We start from the raw sequence: 24841 nt of genomic DNA, 5'->3' as shown, positions 1-24841 counted from the left end.
CAAGGAACCTATTGGATTAGAGAATGTTAGTTTTCAGGAGAGGCTGGAAAAACTTGACATATTTTCTCTGGAGTCTGAGAAGTCAACAGATACAAGTATATAAAGTATATAAAATTAGGAGAGGCAAAGAAAGGGTAGATAATCAGAGTCTTGTTTTCCAGTATGGAAATATAGAGGTGCAGAGGATGTAGTGAGAGGGACCAAGTGTAAAGCAGATTTGCAAGGCAATATTTTTTACACAGAGAGTAATAGGTGCCTGGTGCACTGCCTGGGGAAATGGTGGAAGCAGATATGGCAGTAGTGTTTAACAGATATTTAGACAGACACGTGAACAGGCAGAGAATGGACGGACCATGTGCAGTTAGCTGGGATTAGTTGAAAATGGTTTCATGGGTGGCACGGACATCATGGGCTCAAAGGCCTGTTCTGTGGTGTATTTCTGGATATAAAAGGAAACAAGACAGATTGGGATAGGACAGGAAAATAATTATTGAAGTGGAAGATCACTCATGATCTTAAATGCGGAAAGAGTCTTGAGGAGGCATGAGGAGCTTCATATCTCATGTCCATGTTTTACGTTGCAATGCTCTCGGTTATCAGTGGGCATATCACCTTCTTTGATCGACCGCATGCTGCGTATATTAGGTGGCAGTAATATAATTCACATAATGACATCGGGAGGAGAACGAGGAGTGCAGAGGAGAGATAAGACTTTGCCTTCCATCACAGTGAGGAGGAGATTCACTGTGATGGATGTTTGTGTAAATTGTGTTGTGTCTTGGTTCTTCTTCTTGTTTGTATGACTGCAGAAACCAAATTTCGTTTGAACCTCTGGGTTCAAATGACAACAAATAAATTGTATTGTATTGTATTGTATTCATACCTGGGCAGCATTGTGTGCTTGCTGCAAGAACAGAAAATGGTGCAAACACTCAGCAGTCCGGTCAGCATCAATGGAGAGAGGAAAACATACATGGTTTAGATTAGATTAGATTAGATTATTTAATGACCACACAGTCAAGATGGTGGAATTCAGGTTCAGTACAGGATGTTACAAGGTAGGCTGATTCCCGTCAAACATAACATAAAACACAACATCATACAATATACAGTACATGCATGGGGAGGATATGTGCTGTTGTCATAGTGTGTTCAGAATTCGGATTGCGTGTGGGTAAGAACTGTTTTTAAATCGAGATGTCTTGGCGGGCAGTGAGCTGTAGCGCCTTCCTGATGGCAGCAGGTGGAAGATGTTGTGAAATGGGTGGGAGGGATCAGAGATGATTTTCTTCACCCTTGACACGGACCGTTTGTGATGGAGTGATTCTATTGATGGAAGGGGAGTGCTGATGATTTTGGATGCTTTGTTAACTATGCGCTGTAATTTATTACGGGAGTGAGTGTCTAAACTGCTGAACCAGACTGTAATTGATGAAGTGAGCATGCTTTGGATTATGGCTGTGTAGAATCGGATTAGGAGGTGTTTCCTTACTCTAAACTTCTTGAGCTGGCGGAGGAAGAAGAGTCTTTGGTTGGCTTTTTTGTAGATGTGATTTGAATTGATTTTCCATTTGAGGTTATTGCTTATGTGAGTGCCAAGAAATTTGAATGAGTCAGTGGTGGATATGGGTTCGCCTGAGATGAGTAGGGGGGTCTTGGGTTGTGCCTTACATCTGAGATCAATGATGAGTTCGTGTGTTTTTGATGTGTTGAGTAAGAGGTTATTATCTGTGCACCAAGTGACTGCTTTGTGTGTTTGAGTGCGGTATTCTGTTTCATTATTGTTCGAGATGAGACCTATGATGGTTGTGTCATCTGCGTATTTATATATTTTAACTGAACTATGCTGGGATGTGAATTGGTTTGTGTAGAGTGAGAATAACCAGGGTGACAAGACGCAGCCCTGAGGGGCTCCTGTGCTGAGGTGCAGGGGGTGAGATATGGTGTTATGTATCTTCACCCTCTGCTGTCTGTTCCAAAGGAAGCTGTAGATCCAGTGACAGATGCAGGGGTCAATGTTCATGTCCGTTAATTTATGGAAGAGTTTAACCGGGTTGATGGAGTTAAATGCCGAACTGAAGTCCATGAACAGGATGCGGGCGTACGTGTTGGCGGTTTCCAGGTGTTGCAGAGTGTGATGAATGGCCAGACATGCCAAAGACATGTTGGAATTGGAAATGTGAGAAAATAAATGTGTTTAAGTTGCAGAATGGGAGGTGTAGAGAAAACAGGAGGAATGTATAAGATAGGGTGCTGACCAATGCTGCAATGGTAGCAATTGAAACTAGCAGTTGGAAACAGAGAAAACAATTAAATTAATTAAAGCACGATGGTACAGAGGCATCCATGGAGAGAGAGAGGAAAATAACTTAACCTGACATTGTTAAACTCAATATTAAATCTCAATGGCTCTAACATACCCAGACGGAGGATGAGGGGCTGTTCAGTCATACAGAGAGGTCCAGCACAGAAACAGGCAACTTTGGACTTGCAGTAATAGTGGCATTTAAAAGGCTTTCAGATAGGAATATGAATATGCAGGGAATGGAGGGATCTGGATTACCTGCGGGCAGATGGCATAAAAAGGTGGCCCCCTTCATTGAACCTGTGGTCTGCTAAATCCCCAAATGTTTCTGTGCCCCCCCTGAGATTTGCCATGGCCCCAGGTTGGGAATCACTGGTCTAGGACATCAAATGGGCTTTGTTTTCTTTTTAAATGATGCCTTCTAAAAACATTCATGTCAGGTTTAGTTGCAGAAACCTATATTGCAGCCTCAGCTTTTGATTTTGAGAACAGATTCAAGGAGATATGTGGAGTCGGCAACTACCTTTCTTGGTCAGCTTGTTAGTACAAAATTAGCTGCAGATTTAGACTGATATGGGCAACATAAATACAGTGAGAGTGGAAATGTGCATGTGAATAAGATTTTAAATGATCGGGAAAAGTTAAAGTGGAAAGATAGAAGGCAGAAATCAGGGAGTGACAGAAGGAAGTTAATCCCGATAAATGTCTTTACCCAAACTATGGGGACCAGTGCACTTCCATTGCCCCATATTGAGTCACTGTTAACATAGAAACATAGAAAATAGGTGCAGGAGTAGGCCATTCGGCCCTTCGAGCCTGCACCGCCATTCAATATGATCATGGCTGATCATCCAACTCAGTATCCTGTACCTGCCTTCTCTCCATACCCCCTCATCCCTTTAGCCACAAGGGCCACATCTAACTCCCTCTTAAATATAGCCAATGAACTGGCCTCAACTACCTTCTGTGGCAGAGAATTCCAGAGATTCATCACTCTCTGTGTGAAAAATGTTTTCCTCATCTCGGTCCTAAAAGATTTCCCCCTTATCCTTAAACTGTGACTCCTTGTTCTGGACTTCCCCAACATCGGGAACAATCTTCCTGCATCTAGCCTGTCCAACCCCTTAAGAATTTTGTAAGTTTCTATAAGATCCCCCCTCAATCTTCTAATTGCCCGGGGCTGGAACTGCGCTCTCGTGAGAGCAGCCTGGCGAGGGGCTGAGAGACTTTCCCGTGAGGGGCTGTGGCCCATCGGAGTGGCCCAGCCCGAGGGAGGAGCGGCACTCCCGTCGGAGTGGCCCAGCCCGAGGGAGAACGGCACTCCCGTCGGAGTGGCCCAGCCCGAGGGAGAACGGCACTCCCGTCGGAGTGGCCCAGCCCGAGGGAGGAACGGCACTCCCGGCGGAGTGGCCCAGCCCGAGGGTGGAACGGCACTCCCGTCGGAGTAGCCCAGCCCGAGGGAGGAGCGGCACTCCCGTCGGAGTGGCCCAGCCCGAGGGAGGAACGGCACTCCCGTCGGAGTGGCCCAGCCCGAGGGAGAACGGTACTCACGTGAGGGCGATCCGGCTCGGGGCTGGAACGGTGCTCCGGTGGCTGGGACGGCGTTCTGAGGCGGTGACCTGAGTCCGGGGTTCAGCCGCGGGCCAGCGGCTGCGTGTGCTGGACTGGAGGGCGGCAGCTTCGACCACCCCCGGGCCGCGGTGTTTGAACCGGCCCGTTCGCGGGGTTCGGTGAGCCGCAGGACTGTTGTGCCATCGCCCGGTGGGGAATCGCCTCAGCGCAGAGGGAGAAGAGGAGGGAAGAGACAGTAACCCTAAGATTTTTGCCTCCACCACAGTGAGGAGGTGCTTGGAGGATACACTGTGGTGGTGTTAATTTGTGTTTATTGTTGTTTATTATTGTATGATTGTATGTATGACTGCAGGCACGAAATTTCGTTCAGACCGTAAGGTCTGAATGACAATAAAGGTATTCAATTCAATTCAATTAAATTCTAGCGAGTACAAACCAAGTCTATCCAGTCTTTCTTCATATGAAAGTCCTGACATCCCAGGAATCAGTCTGGTGAACCTTCTCTGTACTCCCTCTATGGCAAGAATGTCTTTCCTCAGATTAGGAGACCAAACCTGTACGCAATACTCCAGGTGTGGTCTCACCAAGACCCTCTACAACTGCAGTAGAACCTCCCTGCCACTATACTCAAATCCTTTTGCTATGAATGCTAACATACCATTCGCTTTCTTCACTGCCTGCTGCACCTGCATGCCTACTTTAATGACTGGTGTACCATGACACCTCTTTGTTGTCAAAGAGAAACTGGTTAGGAATACTATTTTATCTTGTATTCCTTGTAATTTTGTATGTTGTCCTCTCTATAGATTAGCATTGCAGCATGCAAGATAATGGAGCCATCTTACAAGATGCATCTGGGCTCTGCCTCGGCTAGGCCAGCAGCATAATCAAGGACGAGTCTCTCCCACCAGGCAAGAGATACAGAAGTGTGAAAACGCATACCTCCAGATTCAGGGACAATTTTTCCAGCTGTTATCAGACAACAGAACCATCCCATCAACAACTAGAGAGCCCTGACCTAGTATCTACTTCATTGGAGACTTTTGGACTAACTTTAATCAGATTTTACTGGACTAACATTTTGCACTAAACATTATTCTCTTTATCATGTATACTGTGGATGGCTCAATTGTAATTATGTAGCGTGCAACATAAGCTTTTCACTGTGTCTCGTACACGTGACAATAAACTAAACTAAACTCCATATTGTATGTTACCGATTACATGTTTGAAGTATAGAAAACTGGATTCCGACTTTGTAACGGCAATTACAATGATACAGAGCACCAAAACAGGTGTAATGATCCCATCTGAGCTAATCCTATTTCCCAATGTTTGACCCATATCCCTCTAAACCTGCACCTGTCCAACTGTCTTTTAGGTTATTGCAGGTGTGTCCAGACTCATAGAAATCGTCAATAATATTTTGCAACCTTTGACTGATCAGTATCATTCTCAGTAATGCTACGTCCTCATACATAAACAGCACCAAACTATATTTTCAGATTTCAGTTAGTCAGCCATTCACACATCTTTACAATACTCTTGGTTTTTCTATCACCACTTCCTTCCCATAGGAATCACAGCATTTGCATTAATGATCCATAGGTCAGAAATATTACACCATGGCTTCAGTTGGTGGCATGCCCCTCTTGCAGCCTGAGTGAGACACCTGACCTTCCTTTACTGGTCCTTCTCTTCCTTCAGGCATGAAATAAACGAGGACACTCACCACAAAACCCAGGAATGCTGGCAATGACATTAGAGTGACTTTAGACGTTTACTCTTTACTTTAGATATACAGCGTGAAAACAGGTGCTATGCCCATTGCGTCTGTGCTGACCAGCGAACATCCTGTACCCTAACACTATCCTACACACTTGGGACAATTTTACAACTTGCCGAAGGCAATTAACGTACAAACCTGTGCATCTTTGGAGTGTGGGAGGAAACCGGAGCACCCTGAGAAAACCCACACGGACACAAGGAGAACGTGCAAACTCTGTTCAGCCAGCACCCATACTCAGGATTGAACCCGGGTCTCTGGCACTGTAAGGCCGCAACACGACCTCTGCACTGCTGTGCCGCCCAGAGAAAGATAAACAACTTACAACAATTGGTTCAAAGTTTCCATTGGCCCCTAAATGCAGAGGACTATCAATATCTGGTCAATAAATGGCTGCAAAGGCTTACAATGGGCATCTCCATTTAATGACCACCATGATATACAGGCCTTAAATTCTACTACTAGTGAGGAATGATGCACAACATCCAGGTAGTAGGTGGGGGACAGGTTCAGGCTGAGGATCAGGGTGTCCTTGAACTTAAACCAAGGGCTCTTTAAGATAAAATCTCATACATCCATCGACAGCCATTTTCTAGCCAGGCAATGATTAGCTGCAGCAATTTGCCGACAGTGATCTGTGGGATGCCTCACATTTAGTGGATAGAGCGGAGTAATGGCTTGAACGCTGTGATTAGTTAGAGCTCAGAACTCAGTGGGCTCATAACTATGATTGGGCCCACGCAACAAGAAATTAAGCAGATGTCTAGAGAGCCTTTGATCCCTTTCATCACAGCCAGTTGCCCAATTGTGTCCCAAAAATTAGACAGGCTGATGTTTTATGTTGGCAAATGTTATTTGTGAAGTAAACAACCAATTCGAGCTTGGGGTTGTAATGGAATGAACCATGGAAAGAGCAATTTTGAACAGAAACAGTGTTTAAGTAACAGCTTAAAACATTGTCAGATTGCGCCAGTTTCGAAATAAAGCTTTCTCCTGTGCCTGAGCATTTACTTGCTGCATCATTAATTAATAACACATGTTTATTCATCCATTTCCAGCTGTATTGAGATTGTTGATAGTGTGAAATTTCACGATGAGAACTATCATAGAGATAAGCTATAAAACTTGTAATCTATTTCTATGGTTCACCAATCTTCGTAAATACCTCGTTTGATATTTGAAATTCATTATACCCCTGTTCAGTTGGATCGTAACATTGTAACGGTTCTTCGACACTATTCTAAAGATAAAATTTGATTACATTAATAGCAAGGGTATTTGATAAAGGTATTTAAATTGTGAATGGTACAGCTATCAGAGATTGAGAAAGGTTTTGAGAACCAGAGGATATTAAAGGGAGATCACAAATTAATGACGTAATTCAGCTGGACAGCCGTTATTTCTGGAGGTGTCACCATGAATAGGTGATGTTTCTTGTCAGTGACGTCCCAAAATGTCACTTATCCATGTCTCCCAGAGATGCTGCATGACCCATTGAGTTGCTCCAGCACTTTGTATTCTATACAAGATTCCGGCATCTGCAGTTCCTTATGTCTACATTAAATGAAGATAAATGACTAGAATAAAGAACCACATCACGTCAAGAGTCAAGAGTTCCTAACTATCATATGTACTGAAACAGAACACTGAAATTCTTACCTGCAGCAGCACAACAGATTTCCAAACACAGTTCTCAATAGATGATAAACAAACAAAAAATAGAATGTGAAGGGAGGGACTGCAGATGATGTTTTTTACCAAAGATAGACACAAAATGCTGGAATAACTCATCAGGTCAGGCAGCATCTCTGAAGAAAAGAAATAGGTGATGTTTTGGCTCGAAACCCTTATTTGGACTCTGACATCAGTCTGAGGAAGAGTTCTGAACCAAAATGCCACCTATTCCTTTTTTCCAGTGATGCTGCCAAACAAAAAATAGAAGTTCAATAAATAAACATCTCATATAGTGCAACCACGACATTTTGCAGTTTGGAATTTAGCTGCAGTTCATAATGTTCATTAGCCTGATGGTTGTTGGTAAGAAGCTGTTCCTGAACCTGCACGTCACAGCTTTCAGATTCCTATACTGCCTTCTCGATGGCAGGAGTGAAATGAGAGTGTGGCCAGGGTGGTGTGAGTTCTTTATGATGTTGGCTGCCTTTTGGAGGCAGTGACTCCTGTAGATCTCTTCGATGGAAGGGAGGTCAGTCCTTCATGACGGGCCAGGCAATGTTCACCACTTTTTGTAATCTCCTTCATTCAAGTTGCTGAACCAGACCGTGATGCAAATGAGGCCACAAAATAAAACTTTTTTAAGCCGTGAGTGGTTAGGGTCTGTACTGCCCTGTTGGGTAGTAGTGGATGGAGATTTAATTAGAGCATTCAAAGTGAGCTGGATAAGTATCTGAAAGGAAAACAATTATAGAAGGGGAGGGAGGGCGAGTTATTAGTTGAATTACACAAATAGACCAGTGCTGACTTAACTGATTGATCAGCCTTCTTCCATGTTGTAACCCTTCTGTGGATTCAAATCTGTGTCCGCCTAAAACATTGCAGCAGAAACCAAGGCCACTGAATAAGTCATACAATAATGTGTAGGAATGAACTGCAGATGCTGGTTTAAACTGAAGATAGACACAATAATAGCTGGAGTAACTCAGCGGGACAGGGAGCATCTCTGGAGAGAAGGAATGGGTGATGTTTTCGGTCGAGACCCTTCTTCAGACTGCAGAAGTCTGAAGAAGGGTCTCAACACGAAACGTCACCCATTCCTTCTCTCCAGAGATGCTGCCTGTCCTGCTGAGTTACTCCAGCTTTTTGTGTCTATCTTAAGTCATACAATAAGATGACCTTTCTCCGTAGGAAATAAGACTCACAATCCTGCCAACATTTGTACTTTTATTAAAGGTTGCACATGAGCCACTGGGATAGAAAGAGGGGTATATTTTCCTTCAGTTCTAATTTGTTCCTGTCATGAAAATATGACTATAATCAAATGGTGATTCAGCTCCATTCACTTTATCAGAATTCCCAAGTATACCTTTGAACTAGTCAAATGAATAATTCAAGAGGAAAATAACTATTGTTGTGTTTCATTATTAATCAAATAACCATGAAATCATTACACCCTTTCTGGTCATAATTATGACTCTACATAGATAAGTGCTTGTTTTAGCCATTTTATATTACCTGATATAATCCCTGACTGTCCTTGCAGTAATCAAATGTCACCATTAGCAGTTCTGTCCTCATTTGTAGCAACAAATTCTCTTTGCATAAATCTTCAACTGAACTGTCATGGTGAACTATTTCTAAACACGCACCACAGGCGCTGAAATTCCTTGCCTTTCACACTAATGTCAACCCGACAAATTAACTTCTCAGAGTGAGTTAAGTGGGCCAAATTGATTTTTTTTTTTGTCAGTCTTTGCTGGCTTATTAACACCGACTGGTGTCATTTATATAACCTCACATATTCTCCTAATGAGTCTGACATTTATGTCAGTGGGCAAAACAGCAGGGACCCCATTTAAGCAATTCTATTTGATGGGACCTGTTGCTGTGCTATCAGCCTATTTGCCTTCATTACCGTTTAACAATTTCCTTCAGACAGCAAAAATTAACATTTCAACCGTTAACATTTCCATTTAATCAATAAATTGTTAAGTCTTTGCTTCCAGGCATTGGATCAATCAATAACGCTGTCACTTTAAAGAGGTTGTGACATATGACAATCGATTAACCTACTTGCAGCATTATATTTCCGTTTACCAGCTATTCAAACATCATTTTAATGGCTATCTAATTCCACAAGAATAATCTAAGTCAAACAAAACACATGTAATTTCTTTCTGCAGAACCCAGCTATTTTTTTCTTCTGAATCCTAGAATTCGGCAGCACGGTCGATGAGAGCAAGGGGGGACTGCCGTGAGGGAAGGGGAAGAACAATGGATGACCCGCTGTGTGGGGGGGGAACAAAAGGGGAGCCGACGTACAATTTGGTGCAAAGATAACTCAGTAAAATCCTGGGCCCAGGTTTCAGCCATTATTGCGACTTGAATGTATTTTTTGAACCAACAATTCCAAGGCCAGCCCAGAATAATATTGTGCTATCCATGTAAATCACTTTAATACTTTGCACCTTTCTTCCTGCACTTTCACTACCAAGTTATTCTCTTGCCTGATGAAATTTCTGACCATGTTGCTTATTTGCTTTTTCACATGTGTGTTTGATTTCAAATCACCTTTACACCTCCATTTATTTTTCATATCACTGCAAGGATTTTTCTTTCTCTACGAAGCTTGCAAATCAATTCCTTATCAGGATGTTTACCACTTTCTGGGTCTTTACAGAATCTGTGCATTATTTCTCTCTACTTAAGATTAATGTTTACTAAGTACTACGAGAGGTTGTATCACGGCATTTACTAATGCGGTTTTGAATGACCATGGAGTTGATTCATTTATTGTTGAAGATATCGCTCTCCAATTTCTCTAATTTCCTTTATTGATCCATCAAATAACAAACAATTACATCTCGACAGGTTGAAGACAGGTAACAATAGACTCTCCCGTTATATTTTATGTTGATGTGGATATCACTGGTGATGCAGACATTTATTTGCCATCCTTAATTGCCGCTGAATTGAAGAGGTAGTTAAGTGTCAACTACATGAGTGGGTCTGCACTTACATATGGATTAGTCCCAGAGTCATAGAAAGTCATACAGTGTGGAAACCGGCCCCTTGGCCAACTTGCCCACACCGACCAACATACTCCCATTGACACTAGTCCCACCTGCCTGCCTTTGGCCCATATCCCTCTCAACGTATCCTATCTACAGTATACACCTGTCTAAATGTTACTTACATGTTGTGATAGTACCTGCCTCGACTCTCTCCTCCAGCAGCTCGTTCAGCACACCCACTACCTTTTGTTACCCTTCAGGCTTCTATCACATTTTTCCCACCTCACCTTAAAACTCTGTCCTCAATTCCCCTACTCTTCCCAAAAGAACCTGTGCGTTTACCCCATCTATTCCCCTCATGATTTTGTACACTACAGAACATTGGTGTATAACTCTAACCTACAAAATAGCGCGCACTGTTCAAATAGTGTCCCATTAGGTAAAAATGACAGGTTTATATCCTTCAAGGACAACAGTGCGCCAGGTGGATTTTCACCACAGTCTGGGGGTTTCCTCATAATGAAGGATGACTTGCTTCTGGGTCATCCTTGAGCTTCTGTAGTTTGTACGCTCATTCTTAATTTTGATTTATAACCCACGGTATATTAGAGCTTACTTTATCATGATTTTTGCAGTTTTACAAATACCTTTTCATAATACCATTGAGAAGGGCATTCAGCAGACATTTTTATTTCCAATAAATGAACACGAATGCATAAAACATAAGTTTATATAAGATATTATATTTCAGGAATTCACAGCAGCATGGTTGGATGTACCAACAACATTTTGCTTTTCATTCTTTAATGTTCTCAATATATTTGGCTTAAAAACGTTACGCCACAGTCTTCATATTTTTTGGAAAAAACTTCATTTGTTTTGCGCAAAAAAATAGAGACTGTGGCTCGAATAGTGTCAGGGTCAGCTAAACGCAAGAGTGCCTAAATGTACCTTTGAACATTAAAAAGTGTATTAAATCAAAGGAGGGGCATCGGCCATGAAATTCAATGTCAATGCACATTTACCTCCACGGCAGGATTGAATTGGTGTGTGAATTCGACCAATGGACCTTATAGCAACCAACATGATTTGATTTTTGATTGAATACTGATGCCGCTCACCCTTTCAAGCTTGACGGGATTTCCACGGCAGATGGACTGGGATGATATAATTTCTTCGTGCAGCTTTGCTGGTAATCCCGCGCTGCGGTTCATCTTCTATTGGCATCTTTGGAATAATGCAATCTTAACAGTGCCAAATTAGACAGGGATATTTGTCAGTTATGTAAATCACTTATTGACATCCACTGAGCCTGCTTTCAACTGACTCTTCTTTATTCCCATCGCACTGCTTGGTCTTCAATGTAAACAACTTGGATGTAAATGTAGACAGGTAGATTAGTAAATTTACAGATGACACCAAGATTGCTGGAGTTGAGGACAGTGAGGAAGGCTGTCAAAGTACATATTGAGATCTAGATCAACTACAGAAATGGGAGGAGAAATGGCAGAATGGCAGATATTGTCGGATTTCTTTTCTGACAGTCAGAATCTTCTTTCCAGGGTGTAAATGTATAAATCTAGTGCGCACAGCTTCAAGGTAAGAGGGGCAAAGTTTAAAGGAGACATATAGGGCAGGATTTTTACACAAAGGGCAGTGGGTGTATGAAAGACATTGCCAGTGGTAGCGATGGGGGCAGATACAATAGCAATGTTTATGAGGCTTTTGGATAGACATATGGATATGCAAGGAATGTGGGGCTGGGGGGGGGGGGGGGGAGGATATAGATTATGTGCTGGCAGATATGATTAGTTGATCCTGGCCAGGGCCGGATTTAGATGAAGGGAGGCCCTGAGCTATTTCACTTGTGAGCCCCCCCCCCCTCCCAATCCCCCACCCCCATGACTAGAGGACCATGACTACCCAACAGGGACAGTGTGACACTTTTAGATCCTACTGTATGTTGTCATTAAACAGTTGGTTTTAAAATACATATTGGATTCACCGCGGAGCGGGCGATGCTTTACCTGGATCGCCGTTTGAAGCTCTGGAGTGTTGGGCCTGCTGCTTCGACATCATGGAGCTGTGGTTTGCGGAGCTCCCAGCCTTGGGCCACGCTGATTTCAACATCGCAGAGCCCTGGGATCCCTTTGCCGAGGGCCGCCAGCGTGAATCTCAGCCCAGCTCAGCCTGTGGACTTTGGGAGCCACGGTCTCCAGTAGGAAGTGCATGATTCGGAAGTCCAAGCCGCTGAGAATGTTCTCCCATTCCGACGTCGGATGGTGACCCCAAATTTCATTGTACCAATTGCTGCATGTGACAATAAGTGTCTCTTGAATTGAATGTGGAATATTAAGAAATAAAGAAACTACAAATACACTAAGAGCAAAAATGTTTTTTTCTCGCCTTCTTCATAGCAAAATCATCCAGAAGTTAACCAAGATCTGTTTGTCTAAGTTTGTCACTCTCAATGCACAGAATGCTCATTGCAGGCAACTTCTCTTGAAACATTATGGACCTTAATTCATTTTTAATTTGTTTGAGTCTTGAAAAAGACCTCTCTCCCGAGCAGTAGGTGACCATTAAGCTAAGAAACAGCCGCAAGATTGTTTCCACATTAGGGAAGGCCATCTGAATTGTTTCCTTGTATATTATTTGATAACGGTCTGTATGAGACAGAGAGTGTTCTTCTGTATGCCTATGGCTTTGTCTCACGTACAAGTGAAAGTGCAAAAATTAATCAATAAGTTTCAGGTCAACATCTTCTGGGTATGCTTCCATCAACAGTTCAATACCGAGCTGAATTTCTTGCTTAGATGTGGTCAGATTAGCAAGAAAGGAAAACTGTTGTGCAACTTCACTGTACACGGTACCTCTTCTTTTTAAATTGGTTTCAAGTGCATCTAGTATAGGAATAAAGGATTTTATCCTAAACTTATCTCTTGAAGAGAGTTTATCTAAAGCATCAGGACCAGGTGCACCTCCATCATTTCCATGCCATTTCCTTACTCTTTGTCTCCCTGTGACAGTTCTGTAGTTAACATCTGGCAAGGTGGCCTTTGCTTGTTGCTCAAGCCCATCAAAATCTTCTCTAATTTTGCTTACAAAATCCTGAAGTGAACTGTACAAACTTGCACAAATACTCAACAACAGTTTGGATTTCTGAATGGCTTTGTTGACCTTGTGGAAATGACCTAGCAGACGGGTCCAAAAATGCAGCATAAACACAAATTCCAGTTCTTCTATTTTCTGCAAAAGATTGTTAGCTTGAAGCCTGGTATCACCCTTCACATTAACATCAGAGTACAAATGACTGAGGGCATCAGTGATAGCGCTGTAACTTTCCAAAATAGCTACTGTGGCTTTTGCATGTGCCTCCCACCGAGTGTCTGACAAATATTTAGGCACTTTTGACTGAGGTTGCAAAAATGATTTTATAACTGCCCATCTCCTTGTGGAGGATGTGGAGGATGAAAAGGATGATGCATCAAGGCAGCAATTAACAGCTGAACGGCCCACCAAATTTAATGAGTGAGCAGCGCATGGAATAAATCTTACAAATTTGTTTTTTTCGAGGATTTTTTGCTGCATACCCTTGTACCTACCAGCCATGTTGGCAACATTGTCATAAGACTGCCCTCGGAAGAAGAGCTCCAAATCGCGGTGGGTGCGGAACTCATTGAGGTGGGGACGGAGGGGGACAAATGTGAGGCCTCTGCTGAGGACAGACCGTTCGGTATCTGAGAGGGGGAGGTTAGGGGGGGATGGTGAACACACGGCAGGGATGGGGGTTGGGGCCGGAGGAAGGCAGGTGAGTGGACTGAGGCCGAGGCGATGTCTGGTGGGGGGCTGGTGGGTGGGCAGTGGGTAGGGGGGTATGAGGACTGTAGTGTGGGTTGGGAAGCGCTGGGGTCACATGGTTTGAGGGGAGTGGGGAAGACCCAGTGGAACAGCCACTGAGGTTACCAGGGTCGGAGCTGGTTCTGACATTGTTAAACTTGCAGCCGCGCACCGACTCGAACGCTCCTGACTGTTGAAGGGACAAGGCTCAGAAAATACGAATATGCCAAAAGTTTTATACACCTTGGTGGAGCGGGCGGAGACCCCCCTAGATCTCGAGGCCCTAAACTTAAGCTTGTCTAGCTTATACGTAAATCTGGCCCTGATCCTGGCATCATGTACTGTACGGGTACAGTCTGTTCATGTGCTGCATTGTTCTTTATTCTATGTTCTATGTTGCAATTTTCTTGCTTCTTCGCAATACTGATACCAGTTAGCCTGACATCGGTGGTGGGGAAGATGCTGGTGTCAATTATAAAAGATAAGATAGTCGCACATTTGGACAGCAGTAACAGGATCGGTCCGAGTCAGCATGGATTTACGAAGGGGAAATCATGCTTGACTAATCTTCTGGAATTTTTTTAAGATGTTACTAGGAAAATGGACAAGGGAGAGCCAGTGGGTGTAGTGTACCTGGACTTTCAGAAAGCATTTGATAAGGTCCCACATAGGAGATTAGTGGGCAAAATTAGGGCACATGGTATTGGGGGTAGAGTGCTGACATAGATAGAGAAGTGGTTGGCAGACGGGAAACAAAGAGTAGGGATTAACGGGTCCCTTTCAGAATGGCAGGCAGTGACTAGTGAGGTACCGCAAAGCTCAGTGCTGGGACCGCAGCTATTTACAATATACATCAATGATTTGGATGAAGGGATTCAAAGCAACATTAGCAAGTTTGCAGATGACACATTGCTGGGTGGCAGTGTGAACTGTGAGGAGGATGCTATGAGAATGCAGGTTGACTTGGACAGGTTGGGGAAGTGGGCAAATGCATGGCAGATGAAGTTTAATGCGGATAAATGTGAGGTTATGCACTTTGGTAGCAAAAACAGGAAGGCAGATTACTATCTAAATGACGTCAAGTTGGGAAAAGGGGAAGTACAACGGGATCTGGAGGTCCTTGTACATCAGTCTATGAAAGTAAGCATGCAGGGACAGCAGGCAGTGAAGAAAGTGAATGGCATGTTGGCCTTTATAACAAGAGGAATCGAATATAGGAGCAAAGAGGTCCTTCTGCAGTTGTACAGAGCCCTAGTGAGACCACACCTGTGCAGTTTTGGTCCCCTAATTTGAGGAAGGACATTCTTGCTATTGAGGGAGTGCAGAGTAGGTTTACAAGGTTAATTCCCGGGATGGCAGGACTGTCATATGCTGCGAGAATGGAGCAGCTGGGCTTGTACACTCTGGAGTTTAGAAGGATGAGAGGCAATCTCATTGAAACATATAAGATTGTTAAGAGCTTGGACACATTAGAGGCAGGAAACATGTTCCCGATGTTGGGGTAGTCCAGAACCAGGGGCCACAGTTTAAGAATAAGGAGTAAGCCATTTAGAACGGTGACGAGGAAACACTTTTTCTCACAGAGAGTGGTGAGTCTGTGGAATTCTCTGCCTCAGAGGGCGGTGGAGGCAGGTTCTCTGGATGCTTTCAAGAGAGAGCTCGATAGGGCTCTTAAAAATAGCGGAGTCAGGGGATATGGGGAGAAGGCAGGAATGGGGTACTGATTGGGGATGATCAGCCATGATCACATTGAATGGCGGTGCTGGTTCGAAGGGCCAAATGACCTGCTCCTGCACTTATTGTCTATTGTCTATTGATTTCGAAGCACAAACAGCTGAATTTCCCCCATTCTCTTCAAATTCTAAATGCTGGATTTATCTACGATGATCCCCACAATATCTCAGTGCAATATTTCCAGTGTTGATGTCTTCCTCTCAATGCTCCACCAATGTAGCCACGATAGTAAACCCTCTTCACCAATTCAGGCATCTTCATTCCACCCCACTCCAATGTACATTGTTAGTGTTTATGCCTTCATTTCCACCCCACCACCAATGTACTTCATTAAAGATGCTTCTTCACTCCAACCTCACACCATGAATGGTGGTGTCTTTGCTCCCAACCCAATCCATTCCATTACCACCATTGTATTGACCCAATTCCCATGCTATTAATGATACTGATCCCCACCCCACCCCCACTCCCACAATGGCCCATTCCAATCCATTCTACCATTGCTAGTGGCATTGTAAGCTGCTCAGGTATTGACAAGATCAAGAGAGGAACAAAGAATGTTTCTAGTAAAGGTTGTGGAGAAGCAGACCAAGTGTAGTGTCCGGCTGTTGGTTCCAATTTGCAACACGACACACAAAGGAGAAAAAGTACAAAAAAATGTTCTTCTTCTCCTTCTCCTGCGTGCACAGCCTAAAATTGTAGGGCAACTTGTTCTATTTGATCTTTTTGATTGTGCATGCCGGGTTGATTGCATTTGTCGAAACAGGGCAGACCACGTGAAGGTTGCAATCTTCCACCCCAGAAAAACGTTAAATCTAAATGAGAGAGAAAGGAAACCGGCAGATACATAAAGAAAAATCATAATCAGATGAAATATTCTCTCACCAAAACCCATGATTGAGCACAACATGTTAATTAGATTTTAATTTAACATCCATACTCGAATTACATGTTTAGAAGTATTATACATCTTAAAATGTTAACAGCACAATTACACTGCCAATTGTGAGAAATAATGGCAAAATAATTGCTGATATTTCAACAGTTATTGATTTGTGCAAATATAGTTTTACTTTAATATGATTGCATTTGAACATTCGGATGAATGTCATGGTATCGCAGCTTAAATTGTAAGTTTTTTTTATGAAGGACGTTACAAATAGCAAAGAGCAGAGGAAAACTGTTATGTGGGGATAGCTCTCATTAATAGGCAAATTTGAATGTTAAAAAAAAATCACAAACAAATATTTTATATGTCATAGATCAGAATAAGACATACGTTAGGGAGTGTCTACATTAAAAAAATCTATCTATTTTCACTCAACCATTTGTCATTATAAATACCAATAATATTAATTGCCATGGCTAGCCTGAAAACTCACATTCTCTTTAAAGAGTTTTGGGCCTGTCCCACTTGGGCGACGTAATCTGCGAGTCCAGAAGATTGCCTTTGACCTTCAAGCTCGAGGACACTCGCCTGGAATGCCTCGAGCTATATCGACCGGCCGCGTTGAAACCGCGAGCTGGATCGACCGAACCGCGAGCTGCATCTACCGACCGCACACACACACACACACACGCGCACACACACGCGCACACACACGCGCACACACACAAAAACACATCACGAAGGTGGGGGCAAGGGAAACCGGAGGAGCACTGTCTGCGCGATGAAGATGAAGGTAAACGGCTGCCGCAGTGTGCAGGGGGAGGAGGGAGGGGGGGGGGGGGGAGAGAAGGGGGGAGAAGGGGAGAGAAGGGGTGAGAAGGGGAGAGAAGGGGAGAGAAGGGGGGAGAAGGAGTGGAGACACTTTTAAGAAGTATCATAAAGTTAGCGGGCATTTTACCTACCGGTAGGTCTTCCTAGGTCATGAAACTCAAAAGAGCCAATCAAAATGCCTGGTCAGCGAAGGAGATGGCCTACAGCTGCCCTGGAGTGCCTGTAAGTAAATAGCGACCCCACTCCACTGCACTACGGGTGATAAAGACCCATGCCGACCACATTTTACTCGCGGAAATGTTTTCGATATGCAGAAAATTTTTCCGCGACCTAGCTGAGGCTGTGAGTAGGTGGGAACCTCCCTCAAGCATGGAGGAGAGTTCCAGCCACCTCATACAACCTCCTAGGACCTCATGTCAAACATGCTGCGAGTTTGAGTCAAGGGCACACTCTTCTAAACTCGCAACTTAGGTCGCCCAAGGAGGACAGGCCCTTTACATAAACGTTATACCAACACAGATAATGCTAGATATCATAAAGGGGAATGGCTTTTACCTATTTTTTTGAAAACAAATTCAAATTCCGAGCGCTGATGGGTATCATGGTGGTGCAGCGATGGAGTTGCTGCCTTACAACGCCAGTGACCGGGGTTCAATCCTGACTACGGGTCCTGTCTGTGTGGAGTTTGTAAGTTCTCTCCGTGTCCACATGGGTTTTCTCCAGGATCTACAGTTTATTCCCACAGTCCAAAGATGTATTGGTTTGTGGTTTAATTGGCTTTGGAAAAATTGTAAATTGTCCCTAGGGTGTAGAATAGTGTTTGTCTTGGGGTGATCGCTGGTCGGCATGAACTCGATGGACCGAAGGGCATGCTACTGCACTGTATCTATAAAGTCTAAAGTAAAGTAAAATCTGAGAGATTGTTCAGCAATAGACAAAGTGCTGAAGGAACTGAACTGTTCAGGCAGCATCAGGGGAGGGGAGTCTAGTTCACCTTATTCCGACCTACAGGCAGAAACTAAAATCTGCTAAGCCTGTGGTCAGAACAACAAAAAGGTGGACACACGAGAGCATTGAGAAATGTGTTCAGGGAAGCAACCACAAGCCTCGATGAGTATACAGACACTGTATCATCATATGTCAGCTTTTGTGAGGACAGTTGCATTCCAACTGGGACCCGGACCTGGTTCAACAACAACAATCCCAGGTTTACTGCAGAACTCAGACAGCTCCGACAGTCTAAAGAGGAGGCCTACAGGAGCGGGGATGCAGACCTCTACAGGCAGGCCAAGTACAAGCTGAGAGGAGGAATCAGAGCTGCCAAGGAAATGTACTCTGAGAAGTTGAGGAGCAAGTTCTCAGCTAGTGACTCTTCTTCAGTGTGGAAGGGCTTGCAGGAAACCACCAGCTACAAGAGGAATGCCCCCCCCCCCGCTCTTTGGACAATTGACAGCTGACCAACGACCTGAATGAGATTTATTGCAGGTTTCACAAGCTGAAACATAACCCTGGTATCCCCTCCACAACAAACACAGCCAGACCCCAGTCTGCAAGGAATCGACCCATCTGCACCCACTCCTCCCCATTTACCACTTCACACCTACTTAAAGCGTGACTTCAGTCAGAAAAGACTGGACCCTTTCCCACCCACCCCACTTCACACCCAATTACCCACACCCTCCATGCTGCACAACATCACTTCTCCATCATCAACAATAAAAATAGAAGAGGTGGAGAGGGTTTTCAGAAGACAGAATGAATGGCGGTGCTGGCTCGAAGGACCGAATGGCCTCCTCCTGTAACTATTTTCTATGTTTCTATGACAGAAAAGCCGTAAAAATCCAGGACCGGACAGTGTTTCCCCCTCTACTCTCAAGCTCTGTGCCGAACAACAGGCACCGGTCTTCACAGACATTTTCAACCAGTCCATGCAAACTTGTACTGTCCCTGCCTGCTTCAAAGTCTCCACTATTGTCCCTGTACCCAAAAAGGCAAGGATTACTGGGTCTAATTGACTACAGGCCTGTCGCACTGACCTCTGTAGTCATGAAGACCCTTTGAAAGACTTGTGCTGGCCAAGCTGAAAAATATCACAAACCTCCTGCTGGACCCTCTGCAATTTGCATATCAGGGCCAATAGATCTGTGGATGACACAATCAATGTGGGCCTGCACTTCATCCTCCAGCACCTAGACCACCAGGGGACCTATACGAGGATATTGTTTGTTGATTTTAGCTCTGCATTCAACACCATTGTGCCAGAGCTACTACACTCCAAACTTTCTGAGTTGACTGTGCCTGAACCCCTCTGTTGGTGGATCACCAGCTTCCTGACAGACAGGATGCAGCATGTAAGGCTGGGAAAGCACATCTCGGACCCGCAAGCCCTCAGCATAGGAGCACCGCAAGGCTGCGTACTATCCTCTCTCCTTTACTCTCTACACCAATGACTGCATCTCCACTGACTCCTCCGTCAATCTTCTCAAGTTTGCGGACAACACAACCCTGATTGGACTGATCCAGGATGGGGAGGAATCTGCCTACAGACAGGAAGTGTCACAGCTGGCGTCCTGGTGCCATCGCAACAACCTGGAGCTCAATGCTCTTAAGACAGTGGAATTGATTGTAGACTTTAGGAGAGCTCCCCCTCCCCTCACCCCACTCACCATCAACACCACCACAGTCACATCTGTGGAGTCTTTTAAGTTCCTGGGAACCATCATCTCCAAGGACCTTAAGTGGGGGGCTACCATTGACTCCACAGTCAAAAAGGCACAACAGAGGATGTACTTCCTGCGGCAGCTGAGGAAGCACAATCCACCACAGGCAATGAGGGTCCAATTTTATATGGCCATCGTAGAGTCTGGCCTCACCTTCTCCATCATGGTCTGGTTTGGCTCAGCCAACAAGCACGACTCCTGGAGGCTGCAGCGAATCGTCCGATCAGCAGAGAAGATTATTGGCTGCAAACGTCCCTCCATTGATGAACTATACACTGCAAGGGCCAGGAAGCGAGCGGGCAAGATCATCTCTGACTCCTCTCACCCTGGCCACAAACTCTTTGAATCACTTCCTTCTGGAAGGCGACTACGGACTGTCAAAGCTGCTACAGCCAGAAATAAAAACAGTTTTTTTCCACGAGTAGTAGATCTATTCAACAGCCAAAAATCTGTAGCCTCCTTTTGCTCTGGTATTTTATTTAATTTGCATGTTTAATCAATAATGTTTCATTATTAAAGCTTAATATTTTATGTATCATTCTTAACTGTCACTGTATGGAAACATAGAAACATAAAAAATAGGTGCAGGAGTAGGCCATTCGGCCCTTCGAGCCTGCACCGCCATTCAATATGATCATGGCTGATCATCCAACTCAGTATCCTGTACCTGCCTTCTCTCCATACCCCCTGATCCCTTTAGCCACAAGGGCCACATCTAACTCCCTCTTAAATATAGCCAATGAACTGACCTCAACTACATTATGTGGCAGAGAATTCCAGAGATTCACCACTCTCTGTGTGAAAAATGTTTTTCTCATCTCAGTCCTAAAAGATTTCCCCCTTATCCTTAAACTGTGACCCCTTGTTCTGGACTTCCCCAACATCGGGAACAATTTTCCTGTATCTAGCCTGTCCAACCCCTTAAGAATTTTGTAAGTTTTTACAAGATCCCCCCTCAATCTTCTAAATTCTAGCGAGTACAAGCCGAGTCTATCCAGTCTTTCTTCATATGAAAGTCCTGACATCCCAGGAATCAGTCTGGTGAACCTTCTCTGTAATCCTCTATGGCAAGAATGTCCTTCTTCAGATTAGGAGATAAAAACTGTACGCAATACTCCAGGTGTGGTCTCACCAAGGCCCTGTACAACTGCAGTAGAACCTCCCTGCTCCTATACTCAAATCCTTTTGCTATGAATGCTAACATACCATTCGCTTTCTTCACTGCCCGCTGCACCTGCATGCCTACTTTCAATGACTGTACCATGACACCCAGGTCTCGTTGCATCTCCCCTTTTCCTAATCGGCCACCATTCAGATAATAGTCTACTTTCCTGTTTTTGCCACCAAAGTGGATAACTTCACATTTATCCACATTATCCACATTATACTGCATCTGCCATGCTTTTGCCCACTCACCCAGTCTATCCAAGTCACCTTGCAGCCTCCTAGCATCCTCCTCACAGCTAACACTGCCGCCCAGCTTTGTGCCATCCGCAAACTTGGAGATGTTGCCTTCAATTCCCTCGTCTAAATCATTAATATATATTGTAAATAGCTGGAGACCCAGCACTGAGCCTTGCGGTACCCCACTAGTCACTGCCTGCCATTCTGAAAATAACCCGTTTACTCATACTCTTTGCTTCCTGTCTGCCAGCCAGTTCTCTATCCACATCAATACTGAACCCCCAATACCGTGTGCTTTAAGTTTGTAGACTAATCTCTTATGTGGGACCTTGTCGAAAGCCTTCTGAAAGTCCAGATATAACACATCCACTGGTTTTCCCTTATCCACTCTACTAGTTACATCTTAGAAAAATTCTATAAATCCATGCTGACTTTGTCCAATGATTTCACCACTTTCCAAATGTGCTGCTATCCCATCTTTAATAACTGACTAGCAGTTTCCCCACTACTGGTCTGTAATTCCCCGTTTTCTCTCTCCCTCCCTATTTTTTAAATGTCATGTTGTCTCTTGCGGGCGGAGCACCAAGACAGATTCCATGTATGTGAATACTTGGCCAGTAAACTCATTCATTCATTCATTCAATGGGCAAGTGGCTTTTCAGATTGGAAGCTTTTTTCAATCAGAAGAAGGATACGAAGCTGAAACATCATTTCCTCCCCTGATGCTGCCCGACCCATTGAATTCATCCAGCACTTAGTGTTTTACTCACGACTCCAGCACCTGCAATTTCTTGGGACATTATAGATTAGGTTCATGTGCAGCCATTTGAAGAGTGATTTAATTTCACTGTTCTGAACAAGGTAAACAAGCAGGGCATGCTGCACATCATTCAATCATTTTTGAATGCACAAATAGCCTTGGAAAATACAAATACATATCTTTATCACTTTGTCAGTTGTTATCTCCACCTTGCATTATGAAAGTATAATACCAAATTATTTTTAACAGCCGATTCATAACAAAGAAAGTGGCACCAGGATTTCGATTTATAGTAGCGAGAAAAACTTGTGAGAGTTCCATCTTGCATTTCTGAAATGTTACGTTTTTTTATGGAACCCTGAGAGTGATTCTGATGCCTAATCTCGAAATGGCATGATGTATGGGCCAGGGAATGTCAAGCTATGAAAAACATTTCCACTGAAGCATGTGCTAACATGCTGTAATGATAGCTCAGGGCTATGTGCTAGCACTTAAACATCACTTTCAATTATGGACTATCTCTGTCTACCCAATTGACAATACCAAGTGATCTGTCTTCAGGGATATTCTGGTGTCTTTCTTTCTTTTCGTCCATGCAATTTCCTTCCAGATAAGAGGCATTTTTATACCAGTTGTCTTCTTGGATCATCTTCCTCCATTAAATATTTTGATAAGCTGCCAAAAAGATATCAATAAAATGCCTCCTCGCACTTTCTCCTACTATTCAGAAGGCAGGTGTAGGTGACATTTTGGCACTAGGGCAATAAATGGTTTAATTCAATGTCATTTGTCCACTCACACAAGGTGTTTGTAAGTCTCAAAAACGATTGTCTTTATAGAATTGTATTATGTAAAGGCAAGTATAATAGCTAAAAGCTCTCACACACAGTAGTGTATTGCCTGGGATCGCTACCATGGAAATAAACAAGAAAATAAGCTGAGAGGCTTTGACATTTTCTCAAGAATCTTGTTAACATGTGACAATTTGGATTTTTTTAAAGACATACAAAAACTAGAATAATGCAGAACATCACTGTAACAGCATACAGAGTAATGCATTGGGCCCACAATCTATTCTGTCATGAACCAGTTGTTGCAATATTGAATGCTGCAGAAGGTCTTGGGACATCCGCATGAACCAAAAAATGTTTCATATGTTCTGAAGGTCAGATTCTTCCCAGTTATAATCAGCAAGGTGGATTGGGTTAGTAGGGTGAAGATATCAAATGATTGGGGACTGGGCACCAGGGCTGGCTGACTGGAAGGTGACAGTGGGATTGATGACTTGCCATATATGGGCGACTTTGTTTTTAAGGACACAGCGTGGAAACAGGCCTTTTGGCCTCCACTGAGTCTACGCCGACCATCGATCGGCCATACACTAGTTCTATGTGATTCTACTTTTGCAATCTATACACTGGGGAAAATTTACATACGTCAATTAACCTACAAACCTGCATGGCTTCTCCAGTGCATCTTCGTAAACATGATTGCTCCAGGAATGATCACTAATCAAGGTGTGTACAAAGAAATGACCAGAAATGCTTGGATCAAGTGTAGGAAAGGTTTAGATGGATATTGGCCAAACACAGGCAAAGTGTAGATGGGACATCTTTTTGGTCAGCATGGGAAAGTTGGGCCAATTGGCCTGTTTCCATTCTGTATGTCTCTATAACTCTAAGTGTCTTGTGCAGTATAATATGTGACATGTTGTACAATTGCCAACCAGTCAGAAACTGAGTTTGGGTTGTGGTGCACCATAGAAAGAGCTAGATGGGATCCAATTTCTAGGCAAGAACAGGTAATTTTCACATAAGATATGTAGCTAATTGCAGGTCCCATTGTGCCACCAGGTTGCAAGATATTCTTGTGAACAAATGAATGTTATATCTCCCCAACTGCATTTAATTTTCTATAGGATCCTTGCTTAGGAAAGGTGTTCTGATGAAAAGGCCTGGGCACATAATAATATGTGACCAAACCAAATAATAATACACCAGACAACAGAGATTGCAGAAAGGCTGAAGGAATATCAAAAGTACCGCTGAAATCATTAATTGCATTTGGCAGACCAAGCAAAGGCTTGAAAAAATGTTGCTGTAAAATCAAGGACAGCCCAATGATGTTTTATATGTACATAGGCTTGGAGATTTGAGTACACCCATATATACTGTATGGATTATATTAGGATTGCAGTGAAGATCATTATCCATACCTATCCTGTGTTTTTTTCTACGTATTTCAGTAAGACTGGAATAGGTGATGCTGAGGTCTAAGGTTGTTTTGTTCAGGTGGGTTAGGAATGCTGGTGG

The sequence above is a fragment of the Amblyraja radiata genome, chromosome 1 (assembly GCF_010909765.2).
Source record: "Amblyraja radiata isolate CabotCenter1 chromosome 1, sAmbRad1.1.pri, whole genome shotgun sequence".
Lineage (NCBI taxonomy): Eukaryota > Metazoa > Chordata > Chondrichthyes > Rajiformes > Rajidae > Amblyraja > Amblyraja radiata.
Note: the sequence above shows the minus strand (reverse complement) of the source record.